This window comes from Panthera leo, chromosome C2 (assembly GCF_018350215.1).
Source record: "Panthera leo isolate Ple1 chromosome C2, P.leo_Ple1_pat1.1, whole genome shotgun sequence".
NCBI classification, from domain to species: Eukaryota; Metazoa; Chordata; class Mammalia; order Carnivora; family Felidae; genus Panthera; species Panthera leo.
This window is the reverse complement of record NC_056687.1, coordinates 79,600,608-79,623,170: the sequence shown is the minus strand read 5'-3', so window position 1 is coordinate 79,623,170 and position 22,563 is coordinate 79,600,608.

The following is a 22,563-nucleotide window of genomic DNA, read 5'->3' as shown; positions in this document are numbered from 1 at the left end:
CTATCTACTTCCCGCTTACCTTATTACTACCTAAATAGATCTTTGGGCTCCAGAAATCCTTTGCTGGCATGGTGTGCCTCAGTGGCTCAGTTGGTTAAGCCTCCAACTCTTGGTTTTAGCTCAGGTCATAATTTCCCAGTTGGTGAGTTCTAGCCCTGTATTGGGCTCTGCGCTGATGGTGCAGAGCCTGCTTGGGATTCTCTCTCTCTCTCTCTCTCTCTCTCTCTTTTTCTCTCTCACTCTCTCTGCCCCTCCCCTGCTCATGTTCTCTTTTCTTAAAAATAGATAAATGTAGGAAGAAGAAAGAAAGAAAGAAAGAAAGAAAGAAAGAAAGAAAGAAAGAAAAAGAAATCCCTGGGTTGGGAATCATTAACCAAGCACCAAGGAGGTCATAGAAATGTGTTTGTTATAGCTGTACAATCTAAACCCATATATAATTCAAATCTCAACCTCAAATTCCTCAGATCACTCATTCATTTTTATTAGCACCTACTATGTACAAAACTCTCCCAGGATCTATGGGCAGCCAGATGATAGCCAGCCCCCACCACCATCGCAAGCTGGTAAGAGAACCAAGAGGAGGACAGAAGAGGAACAGAATCTTCTAGACGAAAATCTGGGAGAGCTTCATGAAGGAGAGTTTACTGGAGGTGGGCCTTGAAGGGATTGAAGGAGTCACAGTTGATCTAGACTAAAACCCACGTTCTACCTCCTAATCCAACATTCAACTTAAATCCAACAGGGGCGAATACTAATGCAGGGTCATGCCCAGAGGAGTGGGGCTGCTCCCTGTTGGTCCTCCAGGCCCTGCTAATGGATATGTGGGGCCTCATGTGGAGACTGGGGGTCAGATACACTGGGGGAATCACAGGACAAGAGCTGCATGACTGTTAATTCACCTCAGAGTATCCAGGAATCATCTAACAGTTTGGTGTCATAGAATGACAAAATCTGTAAGCTAGCGGGGACCTTAGGAATTAATCAGCATGCTCATTTGACAGATGAGAGATGGAAAAACTGAATCGGTCAAGAACGTGTCCAAGATCACTCCTGTAGAGTCATTCCCAGGACCAGGGCTCCAGGACTTTGACCGGCCGAAAGGAGAGATCGTCATTATTTCAATTCTATCCTAGCAGGAGTGAGAGGAGTCTGGAATTGAATTTTGATAGAAGCTGTCTTTTATCTCAGAGAGCTTCCTGTGCCTTGCCTTGCTTCAGTACATCCCTTGATTTTACCATGGAATGAGCCTCTCCTGGGGCTGAGTCATGCGGGCCTAGAGGACTTTGATTGGCTCTTAAGCCAATGACGGTTGTTTCATTGGCTTTTTAGCCAGTAACTGTAAAATCCCCATTAAAAAGCCCCAGCTGGGGATGTGCCCTTCCCTGAGCTCCACGGGGGCTCCTAGTGAATTGTGGACATCATCATATGATGGCAGTTTGGGGCTAAGGTCCCATTGCTCGCCAGGACACTCCTCCACAGTCTTTGGAGCATACTACATCAAAGAAGTAATTATTCTAAATACAAAAAGGAAGGCAGGGTATACGCCTATGGGAAGGCTTTTTACCAAAGCACATGAAGGGCCCTAGGGTAGGGTGAAGAGGGAGCTGCCTTATTTTCTAATAATCTTTGCTTTCCATGGTCCATTTTATCATTCACACCCATTTTCATATGACTCTTTTAAAAACCCTGTGCAAAAGGCAAGACAGAGTTATATTATCTCCATTTTCCAGATGAAGTAACAGACTCAGAGATTGTCAACAACCTGTCCCCTGTCACCTATCTAAGAAGTGGCAGAACTTGGGCAGGCAGAACGCAGCCTGACCCACTGGTGGCTGGCACTCATTTTACAACATGAGTCTTTCTTGTCCATGGTCAGATCTGAGTTGCCACGGAGGCCGACAAAGGATGAAAATCCCGGGGCCTTCGCATGACTAACAAGGAAGCTGAGATGAGAGGTCCCTTTGTCCTGCTTCACAAGCCACACTTGCTGAGATGCACAGCAAAACTACTCCTTTTTAAAATCTCTGATACCAGTAACAGACCTGACTGGAGGAGACAGTGTTATATAATGGACATTAGCAACACACATTGGGTGATGAATGAATGAATGAATGAATGAATAGACAAATGAATGGATTTGCTCACACGTTAATTTAGTGCACAAACGTGGGTTATATTTCAGCTGGGCACTGAAGATGGACCTGAAACCCATCTAAGATCTAGTCACTGCCCCAGAGGAGCACACATTCTATCTAGTAGGGGAAGAAACAGACATGCAGACAAATAAATGATCACACACCATGAGAAAAGCCAGAGTGCAGATAGGTAGATGTGTTCTAGAAGCCCAGAGGAGGAAGATGTGACTAAGCGTTCTTCCCGTGTGATCAAACTTGCAACCCTCTGTTGGCATGAGCTTCCCTAGGGTAGCAAGGACCAGCATGACTCATCTTTCCATCCCTATCCGACACTACACTGGGAACATTCGATATCACCAGTTAGTGCTTGCTGAATAAATTCTCCTGGAGGAGTCATGAAAGATTCTGCAGTGCAAGTAACCTAGGCCATGTGACAGAGTCTGCAAAGCCCTCAAGCTACCTGTTCTACGACAAGGACTCCAGCCATCAGAGTCTTCCCTGAGTTCTGTGCTCAGAATCATCTGGCCCAGGAGTCCTCTCTCACCTGCTACAGTTATCTTAAAAGGTGGAGTAAGATCAAGGCGCAGGGAACATCACAGTCATGGTATCCCTGCTCATCCATCAAGGCTAGAACACTTCACCTTGAACAAGGCAGATAAGAGAATAAAATAACGCCTGACACAGCCTTATCACCTGATAATACGACCTCAGTTTTTTCCATTAAAATAACTGAGAGCCATAGTCCTGTACTTTGGCTGATAAAGAGATCACAGGAAACAAAGCTATTAATTTTTATCTCCACTGTGCAATAGCACATTTGAAAGAATCTGGTATATCCAAGGGGGAAAATACTTTTTCTGACAACAGAAGTTGGATATGAATTTTTTCCCCTCCTACCTTTCATCGTTCTCACCTTGTTTATCCGGTAACCTCTAGGAATGTTTAAACCCAATGGATCTGGCTATGCTGTAATATTATAAATCTCTGTCCTTATTCTACCCCCATCCTTAGAGGACTTGATACTAATATTTAGAATGCAACTTAAAGGACTCGAACCAGTTAATTGTCTCTCTAGTCTTCAATATCTCCATCTGTAAAATGAGAATTTAGACAGTTGATCCTCATAATCTGCTCCCAGACTCAGTACTCCCAGACATCTTGAAGGAAGGGTACACAATTTTATCAGTTTGATGATAAAAGCAGTCTTTTTTTTTAAATGTTTATTTATTTTTGAGAGAGACAGAGCAAGAGTGGGGGAGGGGCAGAGAGAGAGAGAGAGAGAGAGAGGGAGGGAGACACAGAATCTGAAGCAGGCTCCAGGCTCTGAGCTGTCAGCACAGAGCCCGACACAGGGTTCGAACCCCAGAATGGCGAGATCATAACCTAGGCCAAAGTCAGATGCTCAGCCTACTGAGCCACTTAGGTGCCCCAAGGGCAGTCTCTCTAAGCATGAGGGTTGCCAGGTAACAACATAACCAGGCAACAGGTACAACCCATGCTTAAGGGGGCCCAATTCAGGCCTTCGCCATGGGGCAGGAAGTCCATGGGGTCCATGAACATGTGTACCGGAAGCCCATATCCCCCTTCCGGAGCAAACTCTGGGTAACTGGGACCCTGAAATTTCCCAGGCAAATGGCCCAATGTCTGTTTTCAGGCCCTCCTGATATCTCTCCTGGTTCTTTGTCCCCAGATGCACACCCCTAGGACTAGGGTGTGTTCCAAGGGTGGGGACTTCACATCTTACTCTTCCCTGCTCTCAGAAGTACTTGAGTGAAAGAATTTGCGAAACACTTGTCATTTGGGGAGCCAATGCCCATCAATGCTGGTGTGTAGCAAGGCCAAGGACGGAAGAAAGTGGGAAGGTGGGGGCTGGACCAGCAGCCTCCATTTGCACTCTTACCTGGTCTACAAATGCTGGAGTGGGGGCTGGCTGCCATAGGACAACGGGATCCATTTGGGGGAGGGGGTGGGAAGAAGGGGGGGTTCAGCGACCACCTTTATTGGCATGAGTTGTCCAGTGGGACATTTCACAGGCTGACAGGCAAACCAGGCTCCCTCCCAACCTTGCCTCAGGCCTCACCTCTGGAGGAATTTGATTTTATGTTTTAAATGTGAGCCTTAGTATCTCTTCCACTTGCTTTGGAATATAGCTATCTCAGAATCAGCCTCCTTATCACTGATACTCTATCTTTTTCTAAATAAACAAAACAACTGAAGAAGGCTTATAGTAAAACACCAGATGGTTAAATATACAGACCTGCCATTGTATGAATGAAAGAAGTTAATTATGCCATGAATGATTTTTACTAAATATAAGAATAAAATAGCTCTGAGCCTCCTCACTGCCATGGCAAAAATGGAAAGTGATGGACTGCCTGGCTTTTATTAGGTGATCCAAAGTACGAATACCTATTTTTCAGAGGATATGACCTTTTACTAGGTAGGAGGTTTGAGGAAGAGATTTATCACCTGCATGCTCTTATGAGAGATCAGATCTTCAAGTGATTTTGCGGGAATGCAGAATCATTCTGTATGCAATCATGTATCATACTGACACTTGATAAAATCTGAGGCCACGATATTAGAAAAGAAATTGTGAAGTCATTGCTACAGGAAGCTGAACTAATACCATTTCATTGACCAAAACTGACACAGTGACATAACTCAGAAAAATCAAAAGAATGGACTATTTAGACAAACACTTCTCAAAATTCTCCACCCAGTATTCCTATTAGCAGCCCGTGGCGGAGAAAAATGAAATTGTATCTTGTAGGATTTGGAGATAGAGGGTCAGTTATGCCCCCCCTCTACCCTTGGGTCAAGATGAAATTTATCTCTAAAATGTATTCACTTTTGGGGCGCCTGGGTGGCTCAGTCGGTGAAGTGTCCGACTTCGGCTCAGGTCATGATCTCGCAGTTCACAAGTTCGAGCCCCGTGTGGGGCTCTGTGCTGATAGCTCAGAGCCTGGAGCCTGCTTCAGATTCTGTGTCTCCCTCTCTCTGCTCCTCCCCCGCTCATGCTCGCTCTGTCTCTCTCTCTCTCTCACTCTCTCTCAGAAATAATGTTTAAAAAAATTTTTCTAATTTAAAAAAATTAAAAAATAAAATGTATTCACTTTTAGCTTGCCACTTGACAATAAACTTGTGCTTATTTTAATATAAAATTAATTTCCCCCAATTCCTTGCTAAAGTGGATATCACTATGGCTTTGAGGATTCTCTGGCATTACCAAGTATTACAAATGTCTGGAAAACCATGGCTGGCTTACCTTGTTTCTTATTTGTTCTTTACAATAAACTGATGAGGGAGGTATCACCCATTTTAATGAATGGGGAAACTGAAGAACAGAGAGATTAAGTAATTTCTCCAACAGCATATGGAGCCAGAAACACACAATACTTGAATGAAACACAGATCTCCTGACTAGAAGGCTGGTCCTTTTCCAAGCTTCCATAACGTTGAGTTGATTATCATTTAGGAAATAATCAAGGAGTGAATTGGATGGTCCAACTAAGTTTTCTGATGTTGCATTACTGAAACACAATACCCACTGAACCTGGAAGGCCACTGCACCGAGTTTCCAATGACCCCTTGTATCCCACTCTGGATTCACTCCCGATTCACTGCCAGATTTCCCCCGGAGGATGCTCCAAGTTCCCTCTGTAATCAGTCCCCACATTATCAACTTCATGAGCCTGGAGCAGGAGAGAAGAGTCCTTTCTCCCAGACCTCCTCAGCAGATGTCCCAGAGCTTACAACTGTGACGGTGAATCTTCCCTCCCCCATGAGGCAGATCTTCTATCCCGAGAGCTGCGGGACACAATGAGAAGACTGCAAGTCTAGGGATCGGAGTCCTGGTCTTAACTCCGCCACTGGATAGTTGTGGGAAATCTACTTAACCCATTGGTGCCAGGTATTCCAGGGAATGATAATGAGAAAAGAGTGAGATAATGTCTGGGGAGCCCTTTGAGCTCCTCAGTGGCAAGCGGCTACACAAACACAAGGTGTTATTACTTCCAAGCCCTTATTGGCTAAGGACATTGCAGTTAAAGCTCCTGCAGAAACCTCCTCTCTCCCCCACACAAGAAAGGACTGCCTGGTCCTTCAGCTTCTCATCCAGCTGAAATCCCCAAGCTCTGCAGGAGTTGGAGGCAGTCCACCAGCTGGTGAAAGAGGAGGAGTACCATTGAAGTGAGGGCTTAAATCTTAAAATCACAGTTCCTTCCAACTGAAAAGAATATTAGCAAGTCAGCACACAGTCCTTATTTAGAGAAAAAGAAGCTGGGTCCCGAAAGTTTCCTGTGCAATTCACATTCCCTGAAGGCCCACTGGGCGCAAGGGAAGTGCCAGGCTTAAGAAGGAGACTGGGATCTGGTCTTAGATGCTACCGAACTCTCCGGCTAGCCGGGAACACGGGCACGTCCGCATTTCGTGGACAATGGGATATGGGCAGCATTGCAAAGCGCTACCAGGACTATGACAAAAACTGAGCCAAAGGTGTCATGCAGCCACGTGGACTTGGGCAAAACATTTCAACTTTGAGTTTCCAAAAAATAGAAACAAAAGCCAGGCTATCCCTCTCCAACATTCCTGTTATGTCCAACAGCTCCCTCGTAATTTCCTGATGACTGGCAGATTTGCTCCTTCTGAGAAAGTAGGGAAAGGAGCATTGTGATTCTCTCTCTTGAGGCTTTGAGAGCTGGAGTTCCAAGCACATGGCCCTGACCTGACTCCCAGATGGGTCACCTGGAGAAGAACGAGGGAGGTAACTAGACTCCAGGCCCCTGTGGCTTGCTCCGTGCGGGTGAACACCTGTGATCTCTAAGCTCCTTTCAGCATTAAAGTTCTGTGAATCGACACATTTAATGAGAGGTTGAAGGCTACCTGATACTGAGGAACTTTGAAGAAGTATTTGGTATGATCAGAAAACTGCAGAAGAGGGGCGCCTGGGTGGCTGAGTCGGTTAAGCATCCGACTTTGTCTCGGGTCATGATTTCACGGTTCGTGAGGTTCGTGAGTTCGAGCCCCGCGTCGGGCTCTGTGCCGACAGCTCAGAGCCTGGAGCCTGCTTCGGATTCTGCGTCTCCCTTTCTCTCTGCCCCTCCCATGCCCACGCTCTGCCTCTCTCTGCCTCAAAAAATAAACATTAAAGAAAAGAAAACTGCGGAAGAAATCAGCACTTTTTCCCTTTACATTCAGCTACCAATAGAGCACCTCTTAATCCAAATGACTTAACACGTTTTAGTAAGAGCCTCATGTTACTTTATGTTTTAATGTTTTAAATTGCACAAATGGAACGTGAATATATTTTTATTGCAAAACATTCAAAAATCTGAAAACAAGCGCCCCCTTGACTGCCCCTCCGCACTGAGCATATCATTTTAACCCCTCACTCTCCATAACTAATTATATGCGCATTTAGAAATCCCTCTATTCATTTTGCAGTTTGTTTCTCATATAAAGGGTCTAATGTAGTATATATTGTTCTACAGCATTTTTTTTTTTTTAAACTTAACACATGGTGGAGATCTAGCTATGTTAGCTGCTGTCGATTTACTGTCTTCTGGTATTTCAGAATATCACTAACACCACAGTTAAGCCATTCCTCTCCGAATGGACCTTTAGTAGTCTCTGTCTTTCCCTTTATTACAAACTATGCCACAATTAACGTATTTGCATGTGCCACTTTAGAAACACACACACACACACACACACACACACACACACACACACACACTGTGTATTGCATCATAAAAGACAATTCCGGGGCGCCTGGGTGGCTCAGTCGGTTTAGCATCTGACTTCAGCTCAGGCTCATGATCTCATGTTTCGTGACTTCGAGCCCCGCATCTGGGCTCCCTGCTGTCAGCACGGAGCCCACTTCAGATTCTCTGTCCCGGCTCTCTTTGCCCCTTCCCGACTTGCATGCATGGGCGCACTCTCTCTCTCTCTCAAAAATAAGTAAACATTAAAAAAAACAATTGCCAAATTTGTATTGGTTTGCAGACTGACCAATGTGTATGAAAGGACCTATTTTCTTACACCATTGCTAAAACTTGCTACTGTTGATTTTTTTATTTTTTTATTTTTGCCAATCTGTTAGAATTACACTGTTGGTGTTAATTTGCATTTCAAATGTATTTCCCTTTAAAAAAGAAAATAATAGAGTTCAAGTGTTAACACTTTCTTCGGAGAAGATGGGACACATTGAAAGATACAAGTATCTGGGGTCAAAGGGCCTGGTGGGCTTCCTAGATCTGCCACTGACAAGCTGGGGGGACTCTGTCAGCTTGTTTGACCTCCCTGGGCCTCACTTTCCTGTCTGTAGAATGGGGATAGGTAGTGCATTGCCTTGATCCAGGTTGGGCGATCATTGTCACAAAAGTCTTCATGTGTGGTTGGCTCTGTGCCAGTATTAGGCATTCCCTGACTTTTATCAGTGAACAAACTGATGTTCAGAGAGGTGGTTTGCATGTTCCCACACACCAAGAAATCTCCTCTGACAGCTGCAAAAATCCTGCCTTATGTTGGAATATGTGTCGTCAGACTTTCTTAGCAATCAGAAAGATGGGGCTCTCGAGTTTTTGTTTATTTGTTGGTTGATTCATTTTGAGTTTTATTTGTTCACTTGTCTCATTTTTTACTTAAGAGAAGCACACTCAGAACAAGACCCGGCGTAGCTGATGAACAGGAGGGCATCACGTTACCTAAACCCCATACCTCGGCTTCACCTGGGAAATTGCACAGCTTGCTAGAGAGCAAAGCATTCCCAATTCAGGGAGGTGGAAGATTTGATAAACCTAAGACACACTCAAATTAATAATCACACCTAGGAGCACTGTGGAGGCTCAGACGACATTTTTTATTTTTTGGCTACTGAGCCCCATTTCCTTTTCCCAGTAGCACCCCACTCTCAGGCCTCAGGGTCTGAGTGGTCCGTCTGTCCCCTGCCCGGGAACGTAATACATGGCCCACATCAGTTAGCACTTCGAGATCTCCGGCCCCAATGATGGGCTTACAGCAGAGTATGGTTACAAGAAACGCAATCAGAGTGATTCTTGGGATTTTTGCAGAGAAAGTGGAGACAGAGAACTTCCATATTTTCCCATGGCACATGATCATGAAAAGATTTAGCCCTGGAAACTTTGGACGGCCTTCTTGAGGGAAAAGCAAGTCTTAGAATGGAGGGGATATTAAGGAAGAGGGCCTTAGTGATGGAGAGAACGAAAACAGATCCCAAGAATATTGCCAAAGCCATATGTCCTCCTTGAAGGCTCAGTTACACAAACTAATAGATGCCCCCTATGGGCATACACTTCTCTTTTTCTTTTTCTGAATCTGATGTTCTGTCACTTTTTAAAAACTTTTTAAAGTTTATTTACTTATTTTAAGAGACAGAATGAGCAGGGGAGGGGCAGAGAGAGAGAGAGAGAGAATGCAGGGCTCGAAGTCACAAGCGGTGAGATCATGACCTGAGCCAAAACCGAGAGTCAGACACTTAACCAACTGAGCCCCCGGGAGCCCCTGATGTTCTGTCATTTGTAATAACCAACACCAGCGAAGGCATATACCCACATTCATGCTCAATGCTTCTTTCCGTGTATGGAAGGCAGTGTAATGTTGGGGCAGAAGCCCAGGAGGGGAAGGTCTGTCACTGGCTTTGTCTCTTTGGGTTTCAATTTCCTCAACTGCAAAATGACAGAAGTAGACAGATAAGCTTGGGACACCTTCCTGCTCTGAAACTCTGAATCTATAAACCTGCAAGTCTTGGTGCTCCTGTGGCCATCAGAAGCTGAGATCGTCAAACACAGACTCTTTGAAACATTTCATGCATTACGTTAAAGGAGGGCTTAAGTAGCCACCAGTGGAGGAGAATAGTTAGGTTCTCTGTTTCTCCACCAGAATTGGCTCCAGAAGAGGGTCAGACTTTGCAAAAGCACAGAATATTCTTCCTTCTGGGCTCCTTGGTAAAAGTTCTAAGCACTATTCATGGCTTGCCAGTGGGAACAGCCAAGAAGGAGAAGAAGTCACATGGCCAGGCCTACTGCTGGCACAGGATGTTCTATGCATTCAACGGCTGGGCGAGGAAGAGCATTGCCGGATCCCCTACTGAGACTTCCCATGAAAGATGGGCCCAAGGGTTGCCAACATGTAATCTGCGATGGTCTCTATAAAGCTTCCTGTAAAACAGGATTCAAATTCAACTCGAGTTAGTTGTCTGTACCATATGACACATTATGCTAAGCATTGGCACAGGCATCCTTTCTTCAAACCTCACAACAACCCTACAGTGCCCTGATATCACCACGAGTTGGTAGCTGTGGAAACTGGGGGCTCAAAGAGGTGAAGTCGAGGTGATTTGCCTCAGGTGCCACAGCGACAGAGTCAGAGTTACTTTCACCGACGGAGGACAAAGTAAGGCCCGCGTGGTTGCGTTTACCTCACCTTCTCCTACCCCTCCACCATAAACAGGACTCACAAATACACGGGCCAGAGCATGTGTTCCGGTCACTGCCCTTCTCACAGCTCTTTTTGTAAACACTCTGGGACAGAGTGTGCTGGTCGTTTGTTTGTACGCTTGTCATTTCTTTGACTGGACTGTGAGTTCTTCACCGGGGCCCACGTGATCCTGCTGGGGGCTCCCACAGTTCCTTGTACAAACTAGGAATGAGAAAAGCAGGCCTTCTCTCCGGCCCGCCAGTGACCCCAGGGGAAGAGTGGACCCAACCAAGAGTCACAGCCTGGCTGTACTTAGGGAGCAGGCGGGCAGCAAAAACAGAAGAAATCCCAAGCCAGGTATGGGACAGTAGGGAGCGGTAGGAGACTGAGGGAACAAAATGTGCGGGACCCGCCTAACGCATTCAGTTCCAAAAGTTTCAGAGACTGTACAGTCAAAAACACATGCAGCCTGGGTCCCAAAGCCAACAGTTACAGCCCCTACTATGACTTCACCTCAACCGTTCAGCTTGGCATGGAATTGGTGAGTATCCTTCCCACACTGTAACACCAGTCTTCCAAGGGGGAGACTATGGCTGAGAGGTTTCGTACATGGTTCTCACTTAACACGGGGTATGGCAGACAGTGGATGTTTAATAAATGCTTGCTAAAGAAGCTTTGAAAAAAATTAATGTTTACCCAAACCATTATAAGCTTCACCAAGCCAACACTCTATAAAGGGAGCTATTGACTCTGTTTCCACTGGTCTAGGAACCAGAATATTGATTATAGTGTTTGGGTGGGAAACCACCCATACCAGTGATCTATTTCTGCCATAATACTTAGAGGAGCCCTTTAGGACAATAAAATGATTCATTGGGTGGTCCCCGTACTCTAAAATGAGAAATATATATGCAGTTCATGAGTCTGTGGGATATCCTATCAATCATCCATTCACTCAACAATTATGGTAGTGGAACCATAATGGTGAACAAAACAGACACAGTGCCTTCCTTCACGGAACTTACAATCTTGTAATCAGCTAATCACATAAATAAATGTAAACTCACAATGAAACAAATGCTCAGAAGTATACAGTGCTTTCAGAGGCCTGGCCTGGAAGGATCAAGGAAGTGATACATGACCTGGCTAAAGAGGGAAAGAAACAGCATATGCCAAAGGCCCTATGGAAGAAGTCGGGGGGGGGGGGGTTGGAAGGATATATAAGGCCAGACAGGCCAAGCAGAGGAGGGAGCATATGGTTTAAGCAGTTGATAGAAGTCAGACCACTCTAGGCTTATAACCTATGGTAAGATTTTTATCTTTATCTACAAACAGTGTGAGTTATTATTTACTCGGTTCGGGAGAGAAACGGTTGGGTGATGCCACAGCTCTCCACTCCTCTAAACTGCGCCTTCTTTGCAAAGGCTGATTGTCGCTCATTTATTTCTATGGTATCTGAGGCAAGAGAGAAGAGTTTTAAACCCTTTGGGATGGAAAAATTTATTCCACTCGTAGAGTCTCGGCGGCAAATGAGATATCTCCTTCCAGGGTACCGTGACATTGCCACAGTAACACCATTAGACACCCTTCTGGCAGCGGGCTCTCAGAGCTCTACTGTTAGTTACTCCATATCCAAAGTCACGCACGCGACTAGTTTTCATCTTTTGGATTATGCGGACCACATTTCAACCTGAAAAATATCACTCCCACTTGATATTAGTTAATACTTTTAACATGTAATCACACAATACCATTTACATTGGCAGCAAAAAAACTGAAATATTTGGGTAATAGTTGAACAAAATATGTATAAGGTCTATATAAAGGACAACCACAGAACTCCCACGAGAGAATTCTTTAAAAGATCTGAATAAATGGAGAAATGTTTCAAGCGCACAGATTGCAAACTCAATGTTGTCGAGGTATCATGTCTTCCCAAGTTGATCTATAAAGTCAATGCAATCTCCGTCAAGGGATTAGTGATCCCAGAATGTTATTTCATGGGTACTAACAAAGTAATTCTAATGTTTCTATGGAAAGGCAAAAGACCCAGAAGAGCCAACATAATATTAAAGAAGAACCAAGTTGAAGGATCGACATTAGCTACAGTAATGAAGATAGTGTGGCAGTGGAAAAAAAAATAGACTAATGGAACAGAATAGAGAGGCTAGAAATAGGCTCACACAAACAGAGTCAGCTGATCTTTGATAAAGGAACAAAAACGATTCAATGGAGAAAGGACAGTCTGCAACAAACGGTGCTGGAACGACAGGATGTTCATATGCCAAAAAAGAGTGAGTCTAGATACAACTTCATACTTTTTGCAAAAATTAATTCAAAATGGGTCATAGACCTAAATATAATCCCAAACTATACAACTCCTAGAAGATAACTTAGTAAGAGATCTTGGTGACCCTGAGTTTGGCAATGACTATTTAGAAACACCAAAAGCACAAACACATGAAAGAAAAAATTGACAAATGGGGACTTCATCAAATTTAAACACTCTTACTCCGTGAAACACACTGTTAAGAGAATGAAAATATAAGCCACAGACTGGGAGAAAATATTTGCAAAACACATATCTGATAACTGTTATCTAAGGTGTACAAAGAAGTCTTCAAACCCAATGGTTAGAAAACAAAAAACCCAATTGAAAAATGAACAAAACATCTGAACAGACACTGCACCAAAGAAGAAATATATATGGCAAAAAAACAAAAAACAAAAACAAAAAAACAAAAAAAAAGGTTATGAAAGGACGCTTAACAACACATGTAATAGGGAATTTCAAATTAATACTACAACAATGAGATACCACTATATACTGATGAGGACCAAACTGTGAAACACTGACAGCACCAAATGCTGATGAGGATGTGGAACAACAGGAACTCTGATTCATTGTCAAAGGGAATACAGGAAGGTACAGCCACTTCGGAAGACAGTTTGCCAATTTTTTTACAAAAATAAAAGTGCTTTTACCACACAATCCGGCAATTGCGTTCCTTGGTATGTTCTTAGGTGAGTTGAAAACTTACGTCCACACGAAAATCTGCACATGAATGTTCATAGAAAATGTTTTCATAATTGTTAAAACTTGGAAGCAACTGAGATGACCTTCGATAGGAGAATGGATAAAGATACTATATGGTTCATCTGTACAAGGAAATATTTTTCAATGATAAAGAGAAATAAACTATCAATCCATGAGAAGATACAGAGGAATCTGAAATATCTATTGCTAGATGAAAGAAGCCAATTTGAAAAGGGTAAATACTACATGACTCCCAACTATATGACATTCTGGAAAAGGCAAAACTATAGAGACAGTAAAAATATTAGTGGTTCATGGAGAGGAAAGGAGGGATGAATTGGTAGAGCCCAAGGAATTTATAGGGTAGTGAAACTATTGTATACGGTACTATAATGGTGGCTGTACGTATGGGCATTTGTCAAAACCCATGGGATATACAACACAAAAAGTAATCCCTAATATGAACTATGTAGCTTATTTAATAATAATGTATCAATATTAGCTCCTCAACAAATATGTGTGTGTGTGTGTGTGTGTGTGTGTGTGTGTAACAAATATACCACATCAGTGGAAGAAATAAAAATAGGGGAAACTTGGGGGGGTGGGTAGAAAAGGATATATGGGAACTCCGTACTTTCTACTCACCTTTTCTGTAAATGTAAAACTACTCAAAAAAATCTGTATATTAATTTTAAAATTCTAATTATTGATAAAATATGTGATGGTTTTAGTAGCATGGTCTCAAAAATTATGTTTGATTAATTACAACAGCATCACATACACTTGAAGAATATATGTACATATGAATGAAATATGCGTGTCCTTTGCAGTCTCTAGGCAATCTTGAGCACATATTTTGATTCAGAGATTCTTTTGCAATAACTCCATAGGCTTAATAGAATCCAGAGTCTGGGAACCATTACTGAAGGATTCACAGACTTTTCATGATTAAATGAATGAAATATGCTCTTGGAAGAGAAGAGAATGCTAACCACAGGTCAGTGCTCTTGACGTCAAATCTATCTAAGTTCTAGGAGACATAACACCTTTCTTATCACGTGGAAGGGAGGAATAAGTAAGACCCTATGTGTAAAAGCATCTAGCACAGTGCCTGGCACATGATCGTTGCTCAGTAAACATTAACCAAACTGGAATCTGCTATTATGAAGGAAATCAATCATCAAATGCTGGACTAGATTGGCTGACACCTGATGTCTCTTCCATCTGGATTTGTGACTCAGCCCCCACCGTCTTTTTAATGCTTTGTCACCTCATTCCTGTTCCAGGCCAAAAGTTTTGTCACTATAAGGCTGGGTATAAGAAAGAGCTACAAACAGTAATATGAAAGATCTTGGGGTGGCACCCTATCTGAACCACTCTCCAGTTTGTCTTCATGTCCCATTTTGTCATATCCACCTAAAGTATGAGACCCCAAGGCAGAACTTTGGAGTTACTCAACATATCTCAGGCTTGAAGAAGAAACTAAAAGCTGTCCTGTCCCTCTGTAGTGATTTAGCAGCTGAAAAATTATTAAAAGACACTCCAAAATCATTGTGTTCTGGAGGAATGAAATATATATTATGAAAAACAAAGTTTCCACTGCCTTTATTAAAGTATTTATTCATTCGTCTCCAGCTGTAGGCAAGACACTGACCGTGCTGGGTGGTGATCTAACTGGCTCTAGTCTATGTGATAAAAATGTTCTTTTCATGCTATTCCTTGTAACCTTGAGTACACAGAGACCCAACTGTTACCACCCTGCTTACTGCTTGTCCTAAAGCCCCTCCTTCCTCCATTAGTTAATCAAAACACTGATTCTACCTCTGGAATGGTGAGAGGCCTGGAAACAGTGCCATGGGAAAAATGAAAGCAACTGGGGAGTTTTAGTTGGTGGTGAGAGAACCCACTAGAAATGATCCTTGATTTCACAGATCTGTAGGACCCTTGTAGGGAAGAAGCGTTGAACTGTGTGTGTGTGTGTGTGTGTGTGTGTGTGTGTGTGTAGCCAGGAACCAGAATTAAAAACTTGTTCTGGAAGTGACGGAGAGATTGTCACAGATGGCATCACTGATGACTGTCTCTGATGTTACCTTTGCCAGAGAAAGTACTTTTTAACTGTGAGAAGCTTCCGAGTATGAAATAGACTGTATCCAGAGGTAGGGTGATCTTCATTACTAAGAGGAACTCAGAGGTCAGATAATCAACAAACATGGAGTTTGCAAAGGAGATTTTTTTTTTTCTTGGCAAACTTGGAAATAATGGGCCTGATCTTAATGATGTTGCTTCTCCAAATCTGTTTTTATGAGTGTTGATTACATCCATTGATTCCTGAATTACAGATTAGATAATCCTCTAGGTCACTTCTTTTTGAGACAGTGTTTTCAATTGCACGAGCTCATTAACTCCTTAGGACACATATTTGAGAAAATTAATAGAATTATTATACTCATTATTAGTTGAGGAATCCAAAGAAAAGGAAAGGTTGAGAGAAGAAAATCAATGGTAAAATCAAAGGGAATTATCAGACTCCGATGAGGTCCCTCTCTTCCTTGCTATGGACTCATAAGCCAAGAACATTCATTTCGTTGTCAGAATGAAGGAGTGCAGAGTATCAGGGCCCAGGAGAGAGAGAGATTATGTTTTCTGAGGGGCTGAGACGCTGTCATTGATACCCAAGATAGGGCATGACAAAAAGCAGAAAATACTGGGTCTTTGAACTTAATGGATCATCTTCTTCTCACCCCATCACCCTCCAGGGTGAGACTGTGCTGATTATGAGCATGTGTGAAGCAAGGCTTTTGCCTCAAGAGTGGGAAAGAAAGAAGAGAGAAGGTAGTAGTCTAGGGATGATATGAATGCAGAAAGACCCAGAGGGTGACCAAGAAATCAAGAACCACTTACTTTGCCTGTAAGAATGTTTTGCATCTGGAAATGCAGTCTATTGTCCCCCGATTTAACCAACAGAGAATTCCCAAAGGCTGATGAAGGGATTAACTCCTGTATAATAACCTTGTTGTATTCGTCTCCAAGGTCTTTCATCTGTAGATCTCAATAGGGTTTGCAGACATCAATTAAATGTTACAACATTCCTTTGAAGTAAGTATTATTAGGTCCATTTTCCAGACGAGAAAACTGAGAGTCTAAGGAGTTTGCCTGGGGGCAAACCCAACCAAGATTCTAGAAGCCAAGCACTTCCAACTTCAGCTGTGCGCAGCTCTGTGTCTCACAGACAGAGGGAGGCTGAGACAGTCTGACAGTGTCATTCCCAGGCTCTGAGAAGGAAGAGGCTGAGGAAGCTTCAAAAGCTCTATAGGAACCTGGAAGGGCTTTTCCCTTATCAAAGGGACTGGGTCCAAGAAACACAAGCCTGCATGAATCATTCCTCAGCCTTCCAGTGGGGTGTCATTTCTCCTCTTCAAAGCTGTCAAAAACCATTGTTGTTACCTCTTCTATGCTCTACCTTGGGTTATAATTATTTATGTTGGCATCTGGTTTTTCTCTTAAGACCTCAGACAAGGATATTACAGGATCCCTTATGCTTGGTACATAGTACAAACTCATAAGTAAATATTTTTTGACCTTATTTGAAGTGTGGTTGGTGGGAAGAGAGCCTCAGACAGCTTCCACAAGGTGCAAGGACCAAAGTTGATAACATTTCTTTTCCCCAGAGGCAACAACAAGGCCTGCCTACAACCCATATTTTCATGTGAATAAAGGCACTTCTGGGTTTTCGTGACTGCCAAAAATCTCTATTTTTACCCTAGGAGACAACATACGGTTAGGATGTTCAAGCCTGGCCAAAATTCTGTGAAGAAGCTTCACAGAAAGCCAGATGTGTGAGAAGCATATTTGGTAATAACAGACCTTTATGTGAATGTCATGCTTTACAAATTTTACAAAGCATTTTTATAAGCACTTTCAAATTTGATTTTATTAAGACAGCATACAGTTGGCAATAGGAAGGTCATTATTTTATTCTATTGACTAATTTCATCAATGTTAAGTAGCCTGCTCTCAGTCACATAATTAGTAAATAACAGAACTGTGACAGGAACCAAAAAACCCACAGAAGAGAAGAATGACCCCTCTTTGTATTCCACAAATTCCTTTCCCTCTCTGGCCCTCATAAAACTAGAATTTTCTTTGTACTTTCTTCTTTTCCCACCTCTGATGCTTACCACCTATGTCCCAGCAGGATCCATGCTGAACTGTTTGCAGTCCTTTTAAACCCTCATCACCCTGTGGGCAGTGTCTGTCCAGTTAGAAATTCAGAGCTCACCTGAATGTGATTTGACTTTCAAGGAAGGGTTGAACAGGAGGTGCAGTTTTGCTGGTTTAGGAATCCACTCCAAAAAAGACAAAAAAGAAGAAAATATTCATAAGAATTGTCATTTAAAGATCCACTTGGATATTTTGGTGCGGTTGTCCAAGCCCAAGATGGAGATGTGCAAGATTTTGGTATCGTCCCTGTGCCACCAACCAACTGTGGGCCCTTATTTTCATTTCACAGACATTTAATGAGCACCTACTATATGCTAAATATTGTGCTAGGTGCCAGGGACACAGAAATGAAAACAATTTGTTTCTTGCTCTCAAGGAATGAAGAGTGTATTATTAGACAGGGCAGACGAGCAAGCAGATGAAAACATGACAATATCATGTGTGCTTTTATGGAGATGTAACACTGCTGAGAGTCTTCCAGAGGAGAACATTCAAGCAAGTGCGGGCCGCTTCTGAGCACAGGACACCATGGGACGGCACAGTTTGCCCACACACGAAGCCAGTCCTGCCAACAGAGATCCTCTGGGTTGAATAGTTTCTCTCGTGAGGGGAGTGTGAACCCAAGTGGGTATGACTAGTGGTGCAGAAATGGAGTCTCTCAGAAAGCCAGGTGTGAGCTGAAGCCACCATACAGGAGAAGCCAGGGGACAGGAGAAAGGTAGCGCAGGGAGGTCAGCAAGTGACGCGGAAAGAAGTACCAGCCACAAGGACAAGTTGCGGCAAAATAGGGCCCACGATGTTAAGAGCAGCGGTGGGCCTCCATGGGCAACGGGATGGCCAGAAGTCATGGTGGCTGTTTCCAGAATGGCAGCCAATTTTTCCTAATGGCCTGAGGCCCGGCCTAGGAGGCACTGAGAAGCTTTACTCTTCATATCGCCATTATATTCGCCTCCCGTGACTTGAGGTAAACGGCATTCCTCTGACTCTTGCAAACTGGACAGAATGAATCCAAATATATAAAAGTGTTTTACATACTTATAAAACATCATGCTTTATGCAAGGGAGACTTGCAGCTGAGAGACTCCGCTAGCAGCCAAAACAAAGACAAAATTAGTCTTGCAGGTGGGAGAGGATGTCGGCATGGGCTACTCTTGACTGTGCTGTCTGCACCTTTCAGAGACTCCCCCAAAAGGACAATCATTGTGCCCTCAAGCCCCTGCCTGCCCTTCAGATATTGGCTCTGTTAAAACAGGAAGCACTGACTACTTGATAACTGCATGGCGATAACCCAAGGATTGGCCAGCCCTCTCCGTGTTATTCCACAATAAGCTTTCCATTCTAAGCCTTTGGGCCAATCTGCTTTCTTTCTCTCAACTCATTAGCATGCCATCAATAATTACAGATTAAACATCAGCAGTTTTTCCCCCTCTAATAACCCTAATATTCTAGCTATCTACTAAGATAATTAACCTTCGTAAAGAAAAGTGCCCCAGGAAGTTTTCCTCGACAAAGTAGACAATTACCTTTGTTAATCACCTTTTTCTTTTATTCTCATATTAGTGTTCAGGTTAGTCCTCCTGTACAGGACAGTAATGGCTGCTCCCTATGACGCTCTCACCATCCTAAATCTCATATAATAGTCATTATCTTCCCCAGCATGCTTCCAGGAAGTTGCTTTCTTCACGCTACTTGGCAATCCATTTGAGAGACCTCCCAGGCAGCAAACTGCTCACAAGCCTGTCAGGCAGATCAGATGTGCCTCCTCTCCCTTGTCCTGATGAGAAAAGAAGGAAAGTGACCTGGCCAAGTTCTTAGAGCAAGGTGAGTCCCCTTACTTCCGTAGCCAAGCCACCCAACTCTCCTCTGAACGCAATATGACTTTAATTTTCTCTACAACGTCTGAGGAATGCTGTGCTGAGGATCCTGTGCTAAACCACGGACGTTCAGACATGAAGAAGAGGGGAAAAGACCACCAAGTCCCCAGCCAGAGCCGGGTTCAACTAACCGTGCTGCTAAAAGTGATTCTTTCATCCACTCATCTAGGAAGTATCTATCTAGCAGACACCTGGATCGGGCCCTGTAAGGACCTCCTGTGGAAATTGAAACTTCTCTGTGAGCACTCCAACGCCCCTCTCCCCCCCCCCCCCCCCCCCCCCCCCGGGGACTCAGACTCTCCTTCGACAAAGAGTCCTAGTCCCCGCAAGAGTCTGTTCGCGCGTCTGCCTTTCATTAGAATGCTTGTGTGCTACAAGAACATTTCTTACCCAACTCTGTATCCCCTGCAACAGTGCTTGGTCCACAGAAGGCACTTAGTCAGTGCTTGTCGAATTAAATATATGCAAGATGGATGAGGCACCTGATAGGGAGAGATGGGATTCCTATTGCCTACGGTCCTGGCTGTTAAATAATAAAAATGACTGACACCACCAATAGCAAAGGAATTTTTCCTGAGAGCTTTTGGTGACTGTGCATCTCCTAAAACACAGGCCAAGGTACTCCTTGTTTTCCGGGGCTCTTCTAAGCTGAGTCATGCTCCTCCTTTCCCATTTGGATAATCTCACCAAGAGCTATCACATCTGTCCTGTTGTCTAAGCCCCTCAGAGAGCCTGCAAGATAGGCACGGAAAGGATGCTTATACCAATTTTCCCAACATTAGACAGGGAAGTGACTGCTCCAGATGCAAGAGTTAATAAGGGGTCGAGAGCTTGTCCTCAAACTCCCCATTCTTGGTTTGGAGTTCTTGACATTGATCCTACCTACCACCCTTTGCTACAAATCATAATAATTTTAGAAAGCCAAAAATCAACAGAGCTGCAATTAAGGATGGGCTTGTTTTTACCTTCAGATATTTTTTGGTAACTCCCCAATTGTAGTTGATTTGTATAAATCTAAACTGGGCTGTGTATTTGTTCATAGTCTGTAATAAACAGATGCAGTCGTACCACCGTGCAAAGAACCCAGGTGAGGAAGGGCTCACGGGAGCCTATTTGCATTCCGTTATCAAAATAAGATATGAAAAGTACCTCACGGGAGAAATCAGAACTTTTGAACACTGATATGTCACAGGCCAGTGAGTCTTAACAATTCTGGAGACATCGATGCCTGTCTATATCTGCAACTGTTGTTCATACATACTTATATTTAGTTGGAGAGCGTGCTGATGGATAAATAAAAGCAAATTGCAACTGACATACAATATCGGTTCAGGTTTTTGCTCCAACAGCGTGAGGACGCTTTGTGGCCAAGTTTCTTTTATTGATCCTGTCAAGTCTCCAATCTATTTCAGTTTAGAGGAACTTTGTTGCTCCGTTCTAAAGTATGCAAAAAAAAAAAAAATTAGAACTGGCCATGCACGCAGGTAAGCTATCCCATTTTAAATGAAATTAGTGAGTATCATTCGTATCTTTTTATTATAATCCAAGACCAGGTAGATATTAGAGCAATCTTTTGATCAGCGTTTAATTCTTTCTTTCCCACTAGAACGTGTTGAGATTGATACATGTTTGGTCCCATTTCTCTCTTATTTCCTATCAAGTTTAGAGGACTATTATCCCAGTGTGAACCAGTAAGGCAGTTGTGGGCTAAAGTAAATTTCCCTACCATATGTCTCTTGGGCAGGGGGTTGGGGGAGGAAGACCTTTTCCTTACTCTCCATTCTTTTTTGTTTTGTTTTTTTTTTAATTTTTTAAATGTTTTTTAATTTATTTTTGACAGAGAGACAGAGAGTGAGCAGGGGAGGGGCAGAGAGAGACGGAAACACAGAATCTGAAGCAGGCTCCAGGCTCGAGCTATCAGCACAGAGCCCGACGTGGGGCTGGAACTCACGAACCGTGAGATCGTGACCTGAGCTGAAGTTGGCCACCCAACCAACTGAGCCACCCAGGCACCCCTCTTTTCTCCATTCTGATGGCTCCTTCAGTGTGGGGAGCTACAAAGGTGAGATACACCTGGTCCCTCCACACCCTTCCCTGGGGAGAGAGAACCAGAATATTCTGTGCTGAGCCATTTAGAAGTGTAACCATGGCCTGTACACCTTCCCACTTTCCTCTCCTTTACAGCCTGCCCTCAGAGAAAACATGTTCTTGATTGCTCTTGTCCTGATATAAATGTAGCAATCCAGACCTTGTACACATGGGAGGTACCTACTGGTCCAGCACTACTGGGCGGGGGACAGATAAATCAATATAATCCTGGGTTCAGTATTAGAAAGTCCACTTGCCCACGGACATAAACCACACTCTCCAAGAAGGTGAAGTGATGCAACCATGGAACCCAGCTGGTGGGACCAGCAATCTCCTCATCAGACCCAAGCTCCGGAAGAGGTGGACATCACGCTTGATCCCCTAGCACCTGTCGCTGGGCCTGGTACATACAGCAGGCTCTCATGATATAGTTAGTGAACAAAAAGTAAAAGTCAGGGCAAGAACTTAGACGGTTTGGGGCGCCTGGGTGGCTCAGTCGGTTAAGCAGCCGACTTCGGCTCAGGTCACGATCTCATGGCTTGTGAGTTTGAACCCCGCGTGGGGCTCTGTGCTGATAGCTCGGAACCTGCAGCTTGCTTCGGATTCTGGGTCTCCCTCTCTTTGCCCCTCCCCTGCTCACGCTCTGTCTCTCTGTCTCTCTGTCTCTCAGAAATAAATAAACATTAAAAAAAATAACTTAGATGTTTTGATTTTTGGCTTCTCACCCCCCGCCACTGCTGTGATCAGCAGGAAACACACTCCAGTCTGT